This window comes from Hesperophylax consimilis, chromosome 5 (assembly GCF_061612785.1).
Source record: "Hesperophylax consimilis isolate HC1 chromosome 5, BYU_Hcon_1.0, whole genome shotgun sequence".
Classification (NCBI taxonomy): domain Eukaryota; kingdom Metazoa; phylum Arthropoda; class Insecta; order Trichoptera; family Limnephilidae; genus Hesperophylax; species Hesperophylax consimilis.
The window spans coordinates 14243464-14263103 of NC_142840.1; the positions used below are offsets into that span (position 1 = coordinate 14243464).

Here is a 19640-nt window from a genome sequence, read left to right on the forward strand (position 1 = left end):
TGCAAGTCGGCACGGGTTGCAGTTGTCCAAAGTAAACGATTTTTTTTTTTATTATTAAAACAAAATTAGAGGGTATACGTTAAAAATAACAACTTTAATTTTTTTGGGACACCCTAATGTACATGCGGTAAATGTGTAAATCTACATCACATTTGGAGTTGATTTTTCATTGTAACTTTTTTGATTTGAGCTTTCTTTTCAAATAAATCGGTGCAAAGTTGGAATTTATTCCGTCAAATATCAAAAAAATCCTTTGCTAGGAGATGATACCAATAAAAGTCTTTTCAAAATGCGTCTAAGCGTAGAACAGGCTCCAAAAAAATCTTTGAATGATGAATATTTCTCAATCCTCTAACTAGCTAGGCCTTATTCAAATACCCATTTATATAATATTTTAATCCCTCCATCTTTTCACTCGACAAGTTATCTAAGCATCCCTTGCTCAATCCTGTCAGTACCTACGAATTAATTACAATTACATCAGCCTTTCATTCTTTTGGAAACTATTTATTCGATTACGAAAAGTAAAACTAGTAAAATAGTAAAACCATGCATGTATACATGCATGGTTTTACTAAACACTCCAATGTGGATTGAATGAACATTTAAAAAAAATGCTTTAGCTGTTTTTTGTAGCTATGCATTGATTTTTTTTTTAATTTTCGACACTTATTTAAATTAGTTCGTGTTGGTTGGTGGGTTGTGGATGGCGATCAGGCCTCTTATGCGTGTTTCTTGTCCGCTTCTGTGGACCGGAAGCTCTGCACTGCCCGTACTTGGCCCGGAGCCAATACTTCCGGCTATTATGCACCGATTCTATACAAATTTCACACAAGGAAAACATGCGCCTCTGGCATGCGCCAGATAGAAAATCCAATGGCACATTATAGATTAGGATAACGCGATCGTTCCCGGACTAGTGGCGAAACGGCTGGACAATGAAGGTTTTAGCGCATATCAAAAACCCACTTTAGTTGGACAGAAATGGAAAATTGTAAAAAGCATTCACTTTGTGGCTCATCATAATTTATAATAAAAACACATAAATTTGTTTTTGACCACGATAGTTTTATTTTCACTCTACCGGTTTCGGAAGATCCCTTCCTTCGTCAGGAGAATATTTAAAACTGATCTACTACACAAAATATTGACACATAAATACAAAAATGTTAAGTGTTTGAGGGAGATGTGGACAAAGCGGAAGGGGTGATTACGGTAATTCCAGGAAGAACAGAGCGGTTAACTGGAAATATGTCAAGAATAGGACTATAAGACAGATTAATTTGGTTATTTATTATACTGGAGTTATTATTGAGGGCTTTTCTGATTTCAAGTGCTTCTAAATTATCTAATTTTTTGCCTTTATTACTACGGTGAAGAATTTTAACCCCTGTATCTTTACTAAAAGTATGATCGGTGGAAATGAGATGATTGGCAAACTCCGAAAAATTATTGTTATTTAAACATCTTAAATGTTTCGTGATTCTAATATTTATATTTCTAGTTGTCTTACCTATGTAGAACGATGGACAATCGTTGCAACATAGTTGGTAAATGCCTGAGTGGCTAAATTTGTGATCTTTATCTTAAGTATTTTTAACTAATTTTCCCAAGTTGTTATCAGTATAGAACGCGGATTTAATGTGGGTAGGCAAATTTTTTGTACTAAGTGAAGAAAACTTGGATATGTATAAGATTTTACGCCATTGAAAGGGATTTATGATTTTATTATTAGTTTCAGGTGTACCAAATAAAAATGTATTCGTCGAAATGAGTTTAAGTTTCTTATTCAGGATTTTATCAATTAAGTGTGTCGAGTAACCATTATTTAGAGCAATTTGTTTTATTTTTGACAGTTCAATTTCGAAATTAACAGCTGATAGTGGGATTTTTACTAAGCGGTGTACCATTGAATGATAGGCAGAATGTTTGTGTGATATCGGGTGGTTTGACGTGTTATGTATAGTTATATCCGTGAATGTCGGTTTACGATAGATGTTAAATTCAATTGTATTATTTATTGAAGTTAGTGTTAAATCCAGAAAATTAATCGATGCATTACTGCCTACCTCTACAGTGAATTGAATGTTTTTATGAAATGAATTTATAAGAAGAAGGAATTTAGTTAGTTGCCGCTCTGTTCCCTTAGAAAACTTAGAAAATAAGATTTTTAATTGTAAGTCATCACTCTTAAATAATGTTCTCACTTGGAAACGATATGTAGACGATATTTTTTGTATCTGGACGGGAACAGAGCGGCAACTAACTAAATTCTTTCTTCTTATAAATTCATTTCATAAAAACATTCAATTCACTGTAGAGGTAGGCAGTAATGCATCGATTAATTTTCTGGATTTAACACTAACTTCAATAAATAATACAATTGAATTTAACATCTATCGTAAACCGACATTCACGGATATAACTATACATAACACGTCAAACCACCCGATATCACACAAACATTCTGCCTATCATTCAATGGTACACCGCTTAGTAAAAATCCCACTATCAGCTGTTAATTTTGAAATTGAACTGTCAAAAATAAAACAAATTGCTCTAAATAATGGTTACTCGACACACTTAATTGATAAAATCCTGAATAAGAAACTTAAACTCATTTCGACGAATACATTTTTATTTGGTACACCTGAAACTAATAATAAAATCATAAATCCCTTTCAATGGCGTAAAATCTTATACATATCCAATTTTTCTTCACTTAGTACAAAAAATTTGCCTACCCACATTAAATCCGCGTTCTATACTGATAACAACTTGGGAAAATTAGTTAAAAATACTTAAGATAAAGATCACAAATTTAGCCACTCAGGCATTTACCAACTATGTTGCAACGATTGTCCATCGTTCTACATAGGTAAGACAACTAGAAATATAAATATTAGAATCACGGAACATTTAAGATGTTTAAATAACAATAATTTTTCGGAGTTTGCCAATCATCTCATTTCCACCGATCATACTTTTAGTAAAGATACAGGGGTTAAAATTCTTCACCGTAGTAATAAAGGCAAAAAATTAGATAATTTAGAAGCACTTGAAATCAGAAAAGCCCTCAATAATAACTCCAGTATAATAAATAACCAAATTAATCTGTCTTATAGTCCTATTCTTGACATATTTCCAGTTAACCGCTCTGTTCTTCCTGGAATTACCGTAATCACCCCTTCCACTTTGTCCACATCTCCCTCAAACACTTAACATTTTTGTATTTATGTGTCAATATTTTGTGTAGTAGATCAGTTTTAAATATTCTCCTGACGAAGGAAGGGATCTTCCGAAACCGGTAGAGTGAAAATAAAACTATCGTGGTCAAAAACAAATTTATGTGTTTTTATTATAGAAATGGAAAACTTTAAAAATAAACCACCTCACATTTTCATAGTGTTATCTAGATAGTAGAAGGGCAATAGTTTTTTTCTTCTTTCGTGTACCTGTACCATAGTTTTTTTTTGTAATACATGGGATTCATTCTAGATATCGCGTAGAAAAGTGAAAATGTTTCTTTAAAAATGTTTTTCGATAATTTGTAATGGTTTCACAGAATTTGAACAATTCATCAAAGTTAAAATTCAAGTACTGTGAACGTTCTATTCAAGTTCTGTTATTATTTCATCATGGGCCGGTTGTTTGACCGTACTCGGATAATCACAGAACTAGAATATTGAATTTGATGGGCTATTGTTCAAATTAACTGAAGCAACCCGAAAAAAATGCAACAAATTCATGCGATATAAATTATTCTCGAAGAATGGTTTTTAAAATTCGAAATTGGGTTTTAGATTTCTGAATGAGCGTGGTATTAGTCAAATGAAATATTTACATTCCAATAATCTGAAGTATTATTATAATTCACCATAAAAGGAATTTCGTCAGTATTTATAACGAGCATTTAATCATTTAAACCTTTCAAAATATTTCAAATTTTGTATTCATCTTGTCCATTACCTGCTGACGTGTAATTAAATTAAAATTCGCTTAAATTTCTTAGTTCAAAGCATAATCTCATAGGTTGGATTATTTCTCTGAAAAGCCTTAACTTAAGGTGCACAGAACTTATCAACCATTCAACTTATAGGTAGAATTATTATGTATATTATGATTTAATATTACAGAATAACCCTCCGTTATATCTTTTTTTAGATCGTTCGATATGTTACATTATATGAATGTATTTTATGCCATAACTGGTTGCTATACCTGTACTGAGGCCTAACAATATTCGGAATCTATTCGGTTAAAAGTAGCGATGATATCCAAAGAGCGTGGGCTCGCTGACTCTGTCAAAGAGGTCACATGTTAAAAAACCGACGTTGGAAAAAAATGGGGTGACATAGTTTCGCTACTCCAAACCGTTGGGACCCTTGTACCGAATTTACCAAATATGAGGTATCTCCTGGGGAAATCTAAACAAATCTGGCCGTTATTGCGACAAAAATTTAATATTATAGAAAAATTTTATCATATAATAATATAAATCCATATTTCATACTTTTATCTTTTTTATACAGTTACACCCAACATAATATATATTATACATATATAAAGTGTTAAATTTCCTCAACACTACTTAGTTGATGTCCTTGTGTCGTGAAAGAGAAATGTGAACGATTTGTGCTATCTGGAAGTAGTTTTATCTCAAGCACTTAAATTTCTCAAATTTCAATCAAAGATTGAAAAATCCAGATTCAGTTTTAATCACATATTTTAGGATCCCCAATTCATTTAAAAATGTATATATTTCACTTAAAACCTCCGTAGCCTATTCAACTTTTCCAAAACAATCCCTTTTATTTCACTCATAAAACAGAGCGTTAAATATTCCGGCCCCGCCTTGTTCACTTATTTGCCTTCTCATATACGCGCCCTGTGATATGAAATAATATTATACACGCCAAATGGCCCATTCCTTACGGAAGACTCAAGCGCGCCCCTTTATTCAAATGCCGAGCTGATCCTGAGAGCTACTCGCACTCCGGTCGGGCCTAATGGAGGCAGGGTCCTCATGCAGAATAAGCGTAAGCAGACAGCTAATTGTTTGCGTAAAAAGAGGAATTATTAGGCAAAACTATTTAACTACACATATACATAGACATGTGTGCTAAGCAAATTAAAGTAATTTCATAGAATTAGTGAGAAATTGAAATCATACAACTAACTAGTTTAAGTCCCGGGCATTGCCCACGCTTACACAGAGCTAGACAGAGACCTTCTTCTTTTTTTAAGTGCTAGTGTGTAAAATGGGATTGCAACAATAACATTTGGCTGTCATCAGTTGTTTTGTTTTGCTCTATCTAAAATTAATTTTTTACCATTCTTTTTTGTTTTCTGGCAAAAAAAAGTGTAGTGTGTTGTGCCTTGAGATTTCTTCTCCCTTCTGATCTTCCAGGAGTCACTTTTCGCTGCTGATTTCCAGATATTTATAAACTTTTTTTACTTCTGTCATTTTCCATACTATTATTGTAGTTGTTTACTGTTGTGAATAATGGAGGAAGATTTCCCTCCTGGACCCCCTACAAAGCCCCCAGATCCCTCTCCAGACCCCCCAGGTGGGGAAAATGGAGAAATTTTTGACAGTGATTCTGTCATTTTGACTTCTCCCAAAAAAAGTAAATTTACTCCTTCTTTCCCAATAAAACTTGACTCTCCTTCGACTTCACAGTCCCCACCAGCACTTTCTCAACTTCCTCCAACAAACTTTTATTCTCCTCATTCCCGTGGCCCATTCATAGTATACGCCCAAAAAACTGAGCAAGGAAAAACCATCCACCCTCTTGAATTTGGCAAATTCCTATCAAATAGAAAGAATCTTTCAACCAAGCCTGGAGGTGTAAAAGCCGAGGGTCGCTTCCGAATCTCCGTCGAATTCCTCTCAGGGTCAGCTGCCAATAGTTTCATCAAAAATATCTTCATTTCATCTAATTCAAAGTTCAAGGCATATATCCCTACTTTCAATGTCACTCGCATGGGCCTGGTCAGAGGTATCTCGACCGATCTGTCCATCGAAGAAATTCTATCTTCACTTTCAACCCCCCAACACATTGGCAATCCCATAAAAACCAGGAGGCTAAATTACAAGGACTCCTCTGAGGGTATAATTTCCTGGAAGCCCTCCCAATCTGTAGTTATCACCTTTGAAGGTCAATCTCTTCCCTCCCATATATATTTATTCTTCAACTCATTACCAGTTGAAATGTATACTTATCCCACCACTCAATGTTTCAATTGCTGCCGTTTTGGTCATACCAAAGCTGCATGCAGATCTCAACCTAGATGTTTTAAATGTGGAGAAAACCACGCAGCTGATCAATGTCCTTCTTCCTCCTCACCCAAATGTTTTAACTGCTCAGGCTCACATACAGCTATCAACACTTCTTGAACAGAACAATCTCGCAAAAAAATATTAAAATTTCTATGGCCTCTCAGAACTTTTCTTTTCTGCAGGCTTCTTAACTATTCCCGCCTGTCAAAAAATCATTTGCTGAGGCTTTGAAAGTAATGAAGTGTGAAAGCCAGAAATAATGTTAAAAAAAGTGTGTAAAATATCATCAACCTCAGATCTAAACTTTAGATTGGTTTAAAACCAAACCAAATCCAATCCGCTTGCCACAGACCCTCTTATATAATTAAACGATAGATAAGAGAAGCAGTGCAGGCCGCGGGAAAGGTGGTGAAAGGATTTCCCTTCCAATCACTCTTCTTTGACCTTAAATACATTTATATCGAAAGTTATCCTACTCAACGATAAATTACTCACTCATCACCAGGTTAGTAATATTTTAAGCAGGAATATTTTTAAAAGCTTAAAACTTGAGCTCGATATACGATATTTAATTGACGACTGATCACACTTTTATTAAAAGCTGTACCAGGACGAGCTTCGATAATTATGAGTAACATAGAGACTTATATATATTTTTTTTAATTATGTGATACCTCACAAGAGCGCCCCTTTATGTACATTATAAAGGCATGGAAATATACCGCCACCCGGTTGGGCAGCGTTGAGAGGAGGTTTAAGGTAGGGGCTGTAGGAAGAAACTTAATAATGCGAGTCTTGAAGAGGTCCGTATAATATACATGAAGAATCAAAACAGATACCAGTAGCTCGTTCCACATGCGAACTGATTTACACAGAAACGTGTTGAAGAAACGACCCGTTCTTATGAAGCCAACATAAACTGTAATCGGATAGTTATACATACTGATTGCCCTCTTTTACACAGAATCAAGTAGGTTTATCAAGTGTCGTGGGTCTCCAGCCCAGAGGTGGCTACTAAATTATTAAAAAATCTCACTATCCACTGGAGGGTTTTTGGCCACATTTTGGTCAGTTTGGACGCGTGCACACTCTGGCCCAAAAGTGGCCAATTTGAATAAATATAAGTAACTTCGATATATTAACTAACTTAGTAGTTTCACAGTTTATCAATAGATGTCTCGTATCTCCAGTATAATACATAAAATGCAATCAAATTTTTGTAGTCGCGCGTTATTCTTTCCATGAGGTTTATTGTGGCGTTCACAATTCCCATGAATGTTTATATTACGCAAATTCTGTTATGTTTTGTATATCAGTGTGGTTTTTATTGAATTTTCTGCTTGTGCAAAACGAAAAAAACGCGTGACTAGAAGAAATGTTAGTACCGTGTCATTTATATTTATTAGGTAGGCACTATTTTGGCGGAACACTGGAAATTAAATAAGGGTATTAAGGCAAGTTTTTTTTAACATTTTAAAATATTTTTTAATGTAAAAAGATCTAACATAACCTAACATATCCTTACCTGATTATGTGTATTAAGCGTGGCCAGCTATCCCAAAGAATTACGTTGGATATTGTTCCGGTGAAAATTTTGAAGCAAGTACAAAGTTAAGTTTAGGTAATCTAATAAATGTTTGCTACAAATTTAACCTATGTTATACTTGTAAGTTTGATTACGACTCGGTATTTCAAATGCATATTTGGTCCCAAAAAAATTTTTTCAGGTTTCCCATCGGAAAATACATACAACTACACTTTTTAACTACCCTACATAGAAGGCGGTCTGTGGCAGGACAACCTCTTATATTATGCAATGCATTTCAAATAGTTGAGTTATATTCTAACTAGTTTCTAATCTTAATATTTAAAAATTCAGCGTGCGGATGTTTGTCCTCGCAAAACTTCAAAAATAGTCTACCGATATCGCTGAAAATTTCAAAGTTTGTTGTTATTAGTGCAAGGAGGGTGTAAAGACGTTGAAAATAGAAGAAATCGGGGACATGAGAGGAATACTTTACGCAATATCTCTATACCGTAATGAGATATGGAGTCAAATTAAAATCTATGTAATGTAGTTTTTTAACATTAAAATTGTGGTATAAAGTAGTGAGTGGTGGAAGAAGTTGGAAGCACCCGAGAAAAAAATTAGCAATTTAACATTGCGGGGGATTTACTAGTATATTATACAATAAGTACTATCAACCATAATTTGATATATTTATTGTAACAATGTACCCACCGTGTATTTCTAAAGAAAGACATAAATCATGATTAGATTTTTTAACATTAACTCCATTTGACAGGCCCTGGGAAAAATGTCTACGGCCTATGTTATCTTTGGAAATGCTGTGTGGTGGTCTTTTTGAGTAGAGGAAGGAGTGAACATGGGTCTTGATGAGACCCGTGTTGTAGAGGAATGAAAGACAAAGGCCGGCAAACTGTTCACCGAACTGTTGAACTCAAGAACTTAAGAACTCAAGAACTAAAGTAGAACTCGTAGAAACGACCTATATAATTTGAACAATACATCAAATTTCAAAGTTGATTATAGAGTTCTGTGAAAGTTTTATTCAAATTCTTTTATTATTTCAGTTTTGTCAAGCCACTGGCCAATAATGTCATAATAATAGAACTTGAATAGAACCTTCACAGAACTTTGCAATCGAATTTGAAATTTGATGAATTGTTTAAATTCTGTGAAATAACCCGTCCTAAATGTTACTAATTTTATTATTTCAAATTCAAAGTGCAATAGAAGCTACGATTGCATGCAAATTCGATATTTTTTACAATCAAACCGGGTATTTACTGATGAAAAAAAGTTTCCATTTTTGCCAATCCGATAACAAGTCGTGTGACAACAAACTAGGATAAAAAACCTTAGGGAATTTCACAAGCGTTTCATCCCAGTAAATTAAAATAACCTTCGATATGATTGCATCACTACCAATCCCACACTGCAACTGACTTGAATACAAAAGTCAAACTGTTGAACTTGTTTTACTCAACTGTTTTTTTTCCATTTATTTTCTAGTATTCCATACTATACCTAATATTAATAATCTCGAGGTTTTCTAGTGATCCTCTTCGAGAATAATGCAGTTATCCACGGGCGGCTTTTGCTTTGGCTTCGCCCGATTTAAGTGTCGGTGACCATTTATTCATTTTGCGCTTTTGCAAAATGATAAGCGATAACTGCGAACATATACGAGTAACTACAAAACATTTCCATTTTATATGTAGATATATAATACAAGTAGAAGACATTCTGTATGTGACACCCTTTACACCAAGATAAATCTCGTTCCTCCATGTTAGTGACGATATGAAGAATTTTGCATACAGGCAGTTCCCATAACTATGAGAAGTACATTTCAATTTGCAATTATTTACCACTTTAGTTTTGTCACAAACGTCACGATCGAGAATGGTTTTGCATACGGCGCGGCGTCATAGATGTACACGGAGTTGGGTTCTTAAATTTTAACTTTCAAATATGTATTCGGATGAAAACCTTGACGGTTTTTTTCTAAATTAACAGAGGGTGCCACTTCCGTTTACAATAATCCTAAACCGTACAGTCATTAATTTAATAATGCTAAGTGGTGACTTCTCCACGAAAATACTAGTCCTTGAACCAGATTAATTGGTATTTCCTGTAATATTGAACTGCAATGATCTTAAGTAATAACAAATAACTATAAAGATGCCGTCGGCGTGCTTCATTACAATTTTTCGTTCATTACATTTTTACGTTCATCTGTTATCATTAATCTTCCTACCATTAGATCAACGTCCCCTGATATGTATTAGTGTAACAATCATACTACGGTTTCAAAGTACAATTCTGTTATAAATAGTAACAGTTAACTCGTATGCAATGTTGGCTGATGTTTTTATATACCTCTATCGATATATAAATATGTACCGATTAAACATTTTAGGATTGCTTATATAAATGAGATCTCTGAATAACATTTTTTTTGTTTTTGTTTCTTCTTTTGTATTCTCGTGTATTATTTTTTTCTTGTTAACTTATTTGTATGTCTTTCCATATCGCACTATGGCTGTCAATAATTTCTTGTAGAGGTCGTTAATTTTAAATAAATAAATAATAAATAACAACAAAAAATTGGTTTATAGACTCATTTGAGCGCTCCCCTCCACGGAAATCTTTAGTAAAAGGCGAAAGATTTATTCGTTATTAAGGGAAACCAGGGTAAATAAATAAATAATAAATAAATAATAAATGTATAATAAATAATAATAAATAAATAAATAATAAATAAATTTTAATTAAATAATAAATGTATAATAATTAAATAAATAATAAATAAACAAATAATAAATAAATAATAAATAAATAATAAATAAATAATAAGTAAATAATAAATAAATAATAAATTTTTTTAAAATTAATAATAAAAAAATAATAAATAAATATATAATAAATAAATAAATTATAAATTAATAAATTATAAATAATTTTCTCGTACCTGTTAAGTGAATAAAACTAAGTGATGATTATTTTTAATTGTTAGTGATATTAAAATCAATTTATAACCGAATATCTTTTAAAGCATCTTACAAATACGAAAACACCCATTATCTACAACTACTCGCGGCAAGTAGATGTGCCAAAGCCAATTACAAAATTATTATTATATTTCGAATCCTGATAATGCCTTTTGCTAGACACAACTTATTTTATGTAGAAGTTATGTAAAGCGATTAGAACTTGAAAAAAGAGCTTCATTTTGAATAATTTATGAAGTGTGAGCTTTGGTGTGTGAAATAATCCGTTTTTCTTCCAGGAATATCTCGACCAACGCAAATATTTTCAACTTTTTACATCGGTTGGATTCTGAACTTCGAAATATCTAAGTTCAGCTGCACACAAAAAAGGCAAAGCAAGACACCGAAGTATATTATGATTTGAGATTTAGACGACCAACGGCATTATAAGGACGTATTTTACTTCAGCCAACGGTTCGGATAGCGTTACAGTGTCCATCGTCACGGCGGTGTGTAATTTAAACAGTAACGCTGTCCAAAACGTTGGCTAAAGAAGGACGTAGCGAAATACGGCATAGTACCCCAAAAAATAATCATGATGTAACCATAGTATGTTGTAATTTCCATATTTCACAAGTAAATCGACTTAAACATGATATTATGACTTAAAAACATATATTCATATAGAATATAGATCAACAAACCCTGATTCTGAGTATATCGGTTTTATTGTAAATGGAATGAATATATACTTAAAATAATAATTCTTAATTTAAAAATTATTAAAACCAGACTGGGGACTGTAACGCCCTATGATTGGTCGGCGGGTTCAGACAAAACATACACCGGAAAATTTAGTGTAAAGTTGTGTTGCAAACTCGCACACTGAAAATAAACAAAGTTTTTTTTACATAATCAAAAAATATTTACATTGGAATTTATTAATTTCATTCCGATCCGAGTGGGATTGACTGTACTACATATACCGACAAAACCGAGGTTCGGATGACGTCACGCGTACCACCTCAGATTTTGATCGTTTTGGCAGGCTTTGAAAAATGCAAAACTGTGAAAATTATTTTAACCATGAAATCAACATTTGTAAAAAAATAAACTAAAATGTTGAACTCTCATAAAAAATCGTCTGGAATTTCTTTTTAAAAAGTCAAAATTGGAAGTAACATAGAATCACGATTATTAAATAAAGTTGTGAAAGAACAATGGCTTCGTAACGTTATGTAAGTATAGTTATGCAACTACTTCTGAAAGTAGTATCTCTCACGTTGGAGATGTCTGGAGAGAGTCATTACTTTTCATAACTAAGTTTATAGAAAAAACTCGAACATTCATCAGCACAAACGCTCGGTTTTTATTTTTTACTCGTTTTTGCTGAGGGTCCGAATGCTTCTTGTTTTATATTGGACGTGGAAGAGGCTTACGCGCCTGTCTGAACTGGACGAGCTTCGTGATTGACTTAATGTCCGTTCTTCGTAAAGGGATGTGTTAAAGCTCTACCATATTTTATTTAGCGTGAGTAATTTTGGTTGCTTCCACTAAATATGTTCAAAAAATCTAATGGAATACTTAGCCCTATATTACATAGATATAAATCTCCCGCATTCATAGCCCCTGAAACGTTTAGTAGGGATTATAGAGCGGCAGATGGTCCCCACTTTTGGCGCAAGCCACACCCTAATGTCTAGTAATAGGTACGTTTATTAAAAATCTTTGAATATGCAGATATGCAATGTTTAGGTAGTTTCGAGCTTTAAAATTATGGCTTTTTTACATAAAAATTACTCTACTTACAAATAGTCGTGAATAAAAATCTAACTTTTGAGTATCCGATTAATAATTCACGATTGTATGATGGCAAAATTAATTAATTTAATCGAACCGAGAATTAATCGAATCCAAGAGTGACTTATTTATTTTATTATTTATTTATATATTTATTGGATATAGTTTGACACCTAGATATAACACTTTATAATGAATAATAAATAACCCTTCTGTCAAATGTTGTGTAAAGGTGAACTTATTGACTAGTGTCAATTTATTCTAATCTTAAAAAGCTTTCCAGTGAAAACTAATTCGTTTTTCCTTAATTTTTTTTTTCAAAATTTGTTGCATATTTTTTTTAAATTTTCATTACTTGGGGAAGGAATGTGCGAGGAAATGGGAAACAAGGGAATTAAGGTGCTTCAACCCTCTCACTCCCCTCCAACATTTCCATTCGCCTAACTATATTGCCCAATTAGAGGTGCATTTAACTACAGTTCTCTCCAGGTAACAAGTAGTAAGGTTCTAGAGGGGTTGTCACATTATAAAAACCTGGATTCAACTTCAGGAAAGGTAGGTACTCCCATGCATTCGAAATTTACATACAAAAGCCATGTGCCATTATTTTACTTGTAGTTAAAAGTCAGCTCACAATTTATTACATCGGTCTTCATGGGCCGGTTGAGCGCTGAAAAATGTGTATGAATTTAATAAATTCATAATATTAAAATACATCAAAGACGTGTCTAGCGTGAGATTAACCAACCCCATTGTCTTCTATCCACTCTCCATTGTGATAACTCATATCAAAACAGTTCCCTTGCCAAAAATTTTTTTATTGCGTGCCACCAAGTAAAAATGATATTTAATATCAAATCTACCCGTAAAAGGGGCAAAAGGTTTCATTTAATACCATTTCCATACCGTGGTACTGGTATTTGGTTCCTAAATCTTTTCATAATTCAACAGGGAGGACGTAGAAAATTTTGAAAAATGTTTTTTTTTCAAATAAATCAAATTTCATCGAGGAACGTTCTTTTATACTATCTGTAAATACCTACGTAAGTTAATAACCTTTGAAGCTTTTTACGAATAATTTTTAAGTGTTTATTACGTAGTAATATAATAACGAGTTCTTGAAAGCCCGTCAAATAATAAGGGAAAAATAAATATTTTACTCACGTAACAAAGCTTGGCAACCTTAAAAATTCTTATTACGAAATTTGATCTCACGAAATTGGTTAATTATTTCCATGCCTTTCAATATCTTCAAATTCCCGTAATTCCATCTGAATTTCAGCCGCAAAACGTAATTTGTTGTGTCTTTTAATATAAAATGATGAAAAATATTCATCAACCCTTTCGAACCAGGTATCGAGTTTGTTAAATAAAATAAGGTAATATAAATCCAGTCATGTAGCAAAATACTATGTACGTTTTACCAGGCGATTGTTTCATTTTGGTGGTGGGTGTGGGTACCGTCTCCCGGCAACCATTTATTGGAAAACCAACACCTATGATATAGTTCGCTACGTTTGGTGACTTAATAGGTGTGCCCGGATTCGTGGGGTGAGTTTTTTCCGGGTCTTGGGGACAGATTGTTACTACAATACTACAAGTGCAGCTGTTTTAGGCCGGATCGGTAGAGACTGGTTGAGAGAAATTTTATGACTTCTTCAGCAAGACTCCCAGAACGTCACTTTGCACCGCAGTGGGAGGAGTGGATACATATATCCGTAACTCCTGGACCCATTGGCCCCCTAGATTCCTACCCACCCGTTGAGCATTTTTCCTTCCAAGAACTTTCTCTCCTTTCGCATAAAAGACCAGGAGGCTTAGATTATTGATTACCTGAATATTATTCAAAATTAAAATCTTTTCCAAAAAATTTATTCTTTGTATGAAATGTCATCATTATTTATCGAGGATAAAAAAAATCTTGTTATTCGATTATACTCGATCTGTAATAAAGAAATTATAGTGAAGTAATTATCAAATATATGAATGTAGTAACAAATTTTTAATCTGGTGATAGTTTAATTTTTGTTTGAACTAAATGCTCATAAACTATTTATTTATTTTGTCAAAACATCATAAGAACCAATACTTTGCATAAGCGATAAAGAATTTTTTTTTTAAATGTTTGGCATAATAAATATATAAAGTTACTTGTAGGATAAAACGACGTAGGTACACATAGTTAAGGGTTAAATAATATTGGGATTAAATTTAAAGAACGACAAGTTTTGAATAATCTCGCTGTGAAGCTTATTATGAAGTATTAATTTGGTAGTTATCTACAATAATTATTATTTTGGTAACCGATCACTAATATATTATCAATATTTTGATGCTTTTAATCACAAAGGAAATTTGTAATTCCCGGCGATATCTTAAAAACTAGAAGTATTTTAGTTCCAAGGGTAGGTACTCACAGGTTTTGGGGTAGATCTGGAATATCTCTCGGATTCTCCGGACAGTCCCTGTATTCAGCCGACAGCTGCAGCATGGCACCGCCAGCGTGAATATTGACATCTATAGTAGGTACTTGACAGTTGTAGGGTTGATCTGGAATATCTCTCGGAATCTCCGGACAGTATCTTGTAGAAGAGGTGGAATAGTCCCTGTATTCAGCCGTCAGTTGTAGCACAGCACCGCCAACGGGAATATTAATATCTAGAGTAGGTACTTACCAGTTGTGGGGTTGTTCTGGAATATCTCTCGGATTCTCCGGGACAGTATCTTGTAGAAGAGGTGGAATAATCCCTGTATTCAGCCGTCAGCTGTAGCACGGCGCCGCCATCGGAATTTTCTCGAACACTCGGCAGATGGCAATGTCAGAGAAATGCAGTCGTTCTTATATTTCACGACGATATAAATCTACAACTAATAAAAAAAGCTTATTTTCAATAATCGCAAATTCGCTTTGTGGCGTCATATGAATTGATTGAAAACAAAACACTTTGTGTACACCACTATCTAATCAAAATAATCGCCATGTTTCATAACCAATGGTTTCTGCATAATGATAATGATGAAGAAAACATTGGCTATGAAGCACGATAATTATTTTGATGTATTGGATAAAAAATACCATTGGCTTTGAAGCACAGCGATTATTTTGATTTAATAATGGTATAAACAAAAGTGTTTTACTTTCATTGAAAAAATGTTTTAAAAAATACATACACAAATTTTCTCCTTCACGATCATCATAAATGTACGCGTGGGATTTGGCCTCCTTCATAAATGAATAATGTAGATTTATTAAAAATCTCTTCAAATTATTGGTAATCTTGTTAAAAACGGGACTGCAAGACGCTTCCTGATAAAGTGTTAAAGCAAATTCATAATAATATTGGAACACTTGATCATCCAACTGCGTTTGTTAATAATATATCTGACGAAATGCAAAAATTTTAGGATTTTTGTTCAAACATCTTTACAAAACATTGGTATTTTATTGGATAGTTTGTCAAGATACCTATCAATTCATTTTTGAATGACCTATAATCCCATTTTTGACAGGAATATGTATAATTTGAAGAGATTTGCAATATTTTTAACTGTCTGCGGTCTCTCGTAACTGACTCCAGTTTTCCATCCTTCGAATTCTCTTCCTCGGTCTGCCTTGGTAATGATTTTGTTTGTGCCCTGTATTTAATATGGCATGTTTTCAACACGTACAATGTTTAGCCCATTGCAGTATTTAAAGTCTACGGAATCTTATAATGGTGACACTCAATTAGATAATATTTCCTACGATGTCAACTAATGCAATGTATTGTAAATTTTCTGGTTCCACCCTGTTCCTAACGTCACTCGTGTTTCCATAGCCTCCATTATTTCTCTCCGCGGTCCGGATGAGTGCCGTTCCTATCACGCGTTTTATTTTTCGCACGTCTGAATTTTTCGCCGGAAATTTTTCATCCGAAGGAAACGGCATTGTCTTTTCTTCATTATCAGCAGATTGGGCGCCATTGTCCCACTTTCCTGATATGAACTAAAAATAAAACATTTAAACGAAATCTCATTGAAGCCGCAAACACAACAAAATAAAAAAAGAAGAAATAATTCATAAGCTGTAAAGATTAATTTAGCAAGCTGTTGAGATATAATTGGCAAAGTATCTAGTACTTGTGTCTAAGCTGAGATTTTGTGTGAATAGAGGCAATGGTTTGTAAAGGAGGGATTACGGACTGAAACGTTTAGCAGCTTCGTAGAATAAAAGCACTAGAGAAGTGATTACTTATTTATCAGTGCTTAACCCGCATTCACTCGCTTTTGCAGATAAAATGAGATCATTTTCGTCGGCTCGGAAAAGCACTTTATATTTATTTATTTTGCTGTTCTTACCCTTAATGGTTCCAATATCAAGTAAATTTCCATTCGTATGGTGTTGTTTCAAATGATTCCAGCTTACAATAATTACACTGGAGAAATGGATGAGTTCTGATACTCAGCCGTCAGCTGTAGCACGGTGCCGCCAGCGGGAATAGTTTTTAATGGATACTTTCCACGCAATCCCGTGTAGAAAAAAAATAATACTTCAATTAATTAAGTAAGCAATTGTGGATAGGTTTCACTGTACAAAAATAAATTCATGTTATCAAAAAATTGTGTCTTTAGTTTATTTCTTATTTTTTCAGATAATAGACGAAACCGTTTTTTAAGCACATTTTGTACGACATCTTTCCATCTCGATTTACGCAAACCTCTTTACACATTGTACATACTGAGTGATAAATACATGCAATAAATATAGCACCGTGTTATTTAGAACCGTGTAAAAGGCAAGTTCTGTGTACTAGTATAACTACCGGACTTCAGACAAGTCTCTCACTTTCAAATATATGTATTTAACCTAAAAATTGTCTATGTAAGAAAAGATATAGCTAACACTATGTACATATTTGTACTAATATAATAAAAAAATCAAAACGTAAAATGCTCACCATTCGATATTCCCCAATTTACGCCATTAATAAATTAAAAATGGAAGCACTTACTTAAGGCGACAGAAGACTGTAATAATTGGAGTTTGCTCGACGGTCACATTTAAATTATTTCTGACGAACGTATTTCTAAAATCTCAAATGTTTCTAGAGGGATCCCTATGGATATAAGTTATTTATATTTAAGATCAATAAAAAAATGACTTTCCAGTTAAAATATTTTATGTAAAACGGATTGAAAATTTTATAAAACGTCTTTCAACTTAAAAAATTAGCGGTAAGCAACAGATTTTATTTTATAGACGATGAATTAGTTAGTTCCCGAAGGATCTCTCTAGAAACATTTGAGATTTTAGTAATATATATTATATGTTCATCAGAAATAATTAAAATATACCCCACGGCAATATCAATTTTCGAGGCCTGCCAGGGCAAAGTCGACCGTAGATCCGTCCATTACGCCGAGCAGAATATTTTTTTCCACGACTTCATCACATATGTCGTTAAGAATTCCACTTTATTTTCGAGATATGATAGGGCAAATTCAACCGCTAAAATTTATTTAGTTTGCAACCATAATCACTTAATCTTACAAAATTTTATTAAATACTTAGTTTGGTATCAACCAAAGATTCGAGTTTTATTCCTAAGTAATGGAAATAAATATTACGAAAAGCTCTACTATTTGCTATTAATAGTATTTCGAAAGGTACAGGTATTTTTTACCTCTACGATACAAATTTAATCAACTGATTTTCAGCTTAAGGGTTTAACCGGCCAAATGGGCCTCAGCAAAATAATAATATATTGTTTCACATTTTTCATCAATTTTCAATATTATTTTCGGTTGTTATTTATATTCGGGTTGGTATTAGTAATCCTTCATTCAGAAGTATAATTTGCATAATACACTCCTATTATAAACAAGCATTCCATAGAAAAGTGTTTTAATTGTACATTCGTGTAGTGCTTCACAGCTGACCGAACTAAATTGCTGCACAGTAGTAGCAAATAATTGAAGTGTGTTTTCACACGCAACATTTAATGTACAACTGAATTTTTGCAATCATTAAATTTCCGTAAAGGTGTTTTTTATACAAAACCAATTCTCTACAGCTATAATAACGAAGATATGAATCAATTGAAATAGGTTTTTTTCAAGGTTGTTGACATGATTTCAAATACTACCCACAAATTCTATGAAAACAATAACCTTTACTTGTGCTGGGTAGTAAGTTATACCTTGTATGCTAGTAATAATATATTTTAATATGACAGCAACCTGCGATATACACAAACAGATCACAAAATAATTCATAAGAAGGTAAGGTAAAAACGAAGAAAAAACCGAAAGTCTATTTTTTGGGAGTTTTTCCTGGAAGATCCAAAACTCACCTCATATTCTCTGTAAAAAATGTTCGTGTTTATTCATATTAAGCGGTTATCATTTTTTTGTGAACCTACTGCACATGGAAGTCACTTTTTGTGATACCAACTGCACATGGAAGTCATATTTAGTGATACCTACTGCACATGAAAGTCACAGTTTGTGAACCTACTGCGCATGGAAGTCACATTTTGTGAACTTACTGCACATGGAAGTCACATTTTATCAATGTTGTGAAGTTAAGAAAAATGGATGTAGGTAATGAGAAGATATATGTTAGGAAGTGTGTGACAATTTAATGTAATCAATAAACATTCTGATTGATAGTCTCTCACCAGGGCGATACTAACGGCCGTTGTTCCCAACTTTTCGAACGATCAATCTCAGGCCCCGATGAGCCAAATGATTTGTTCAGTAACGTTCAAATCGCCTGTTTCCAACCATCTTAACCGTTGATTATCTTAAGTGGCCCCGCCCACTTTAATAGACAATAAAATGACGTCAAAGTAAAAAACTTTCAATGTTAAATTAATATTGACGAAATAGTTGTTGTATTTATTATTGATGAATATATATTTTTTGATTACTGTAATATATAAACCCATATTTTATAAATATTTAACAAGACGTATGTTCTATGTTAAAAATAAATTGATCGTTTACTGAGGCAAGCTTGATCTAGTAGTTTGGCTTCCTTAAATTAGTTGATCGCTCA

General features: G+C 33.3%; 1 protein-coding gene and 1 non-coding gene across 2 annotated transcripts in view; one reads left to right on the forward strand and one right to left on the reverse strand.

The window, feature by feature from the left end:
* The window catches only part of LOC149423565 (fat-like cadherin-related tumor suppressor homolog), a 223168-nt gene that overhangs the window by 83044 nt on the left and 120484 nt on the right, over positions 1-19640 (forward strand). The gene's annotated exons all lie outside the window — the stretch shown is intronic.
* Positions 10393-10509, reverse strand: LOC149423566 (U5 spliceosomal RNA). Its single transcript, XR_016302271.1, has one exon. It is a non-coding gene; the product is annotated as a U5 spliceosomal RNA (small nuclear RNA).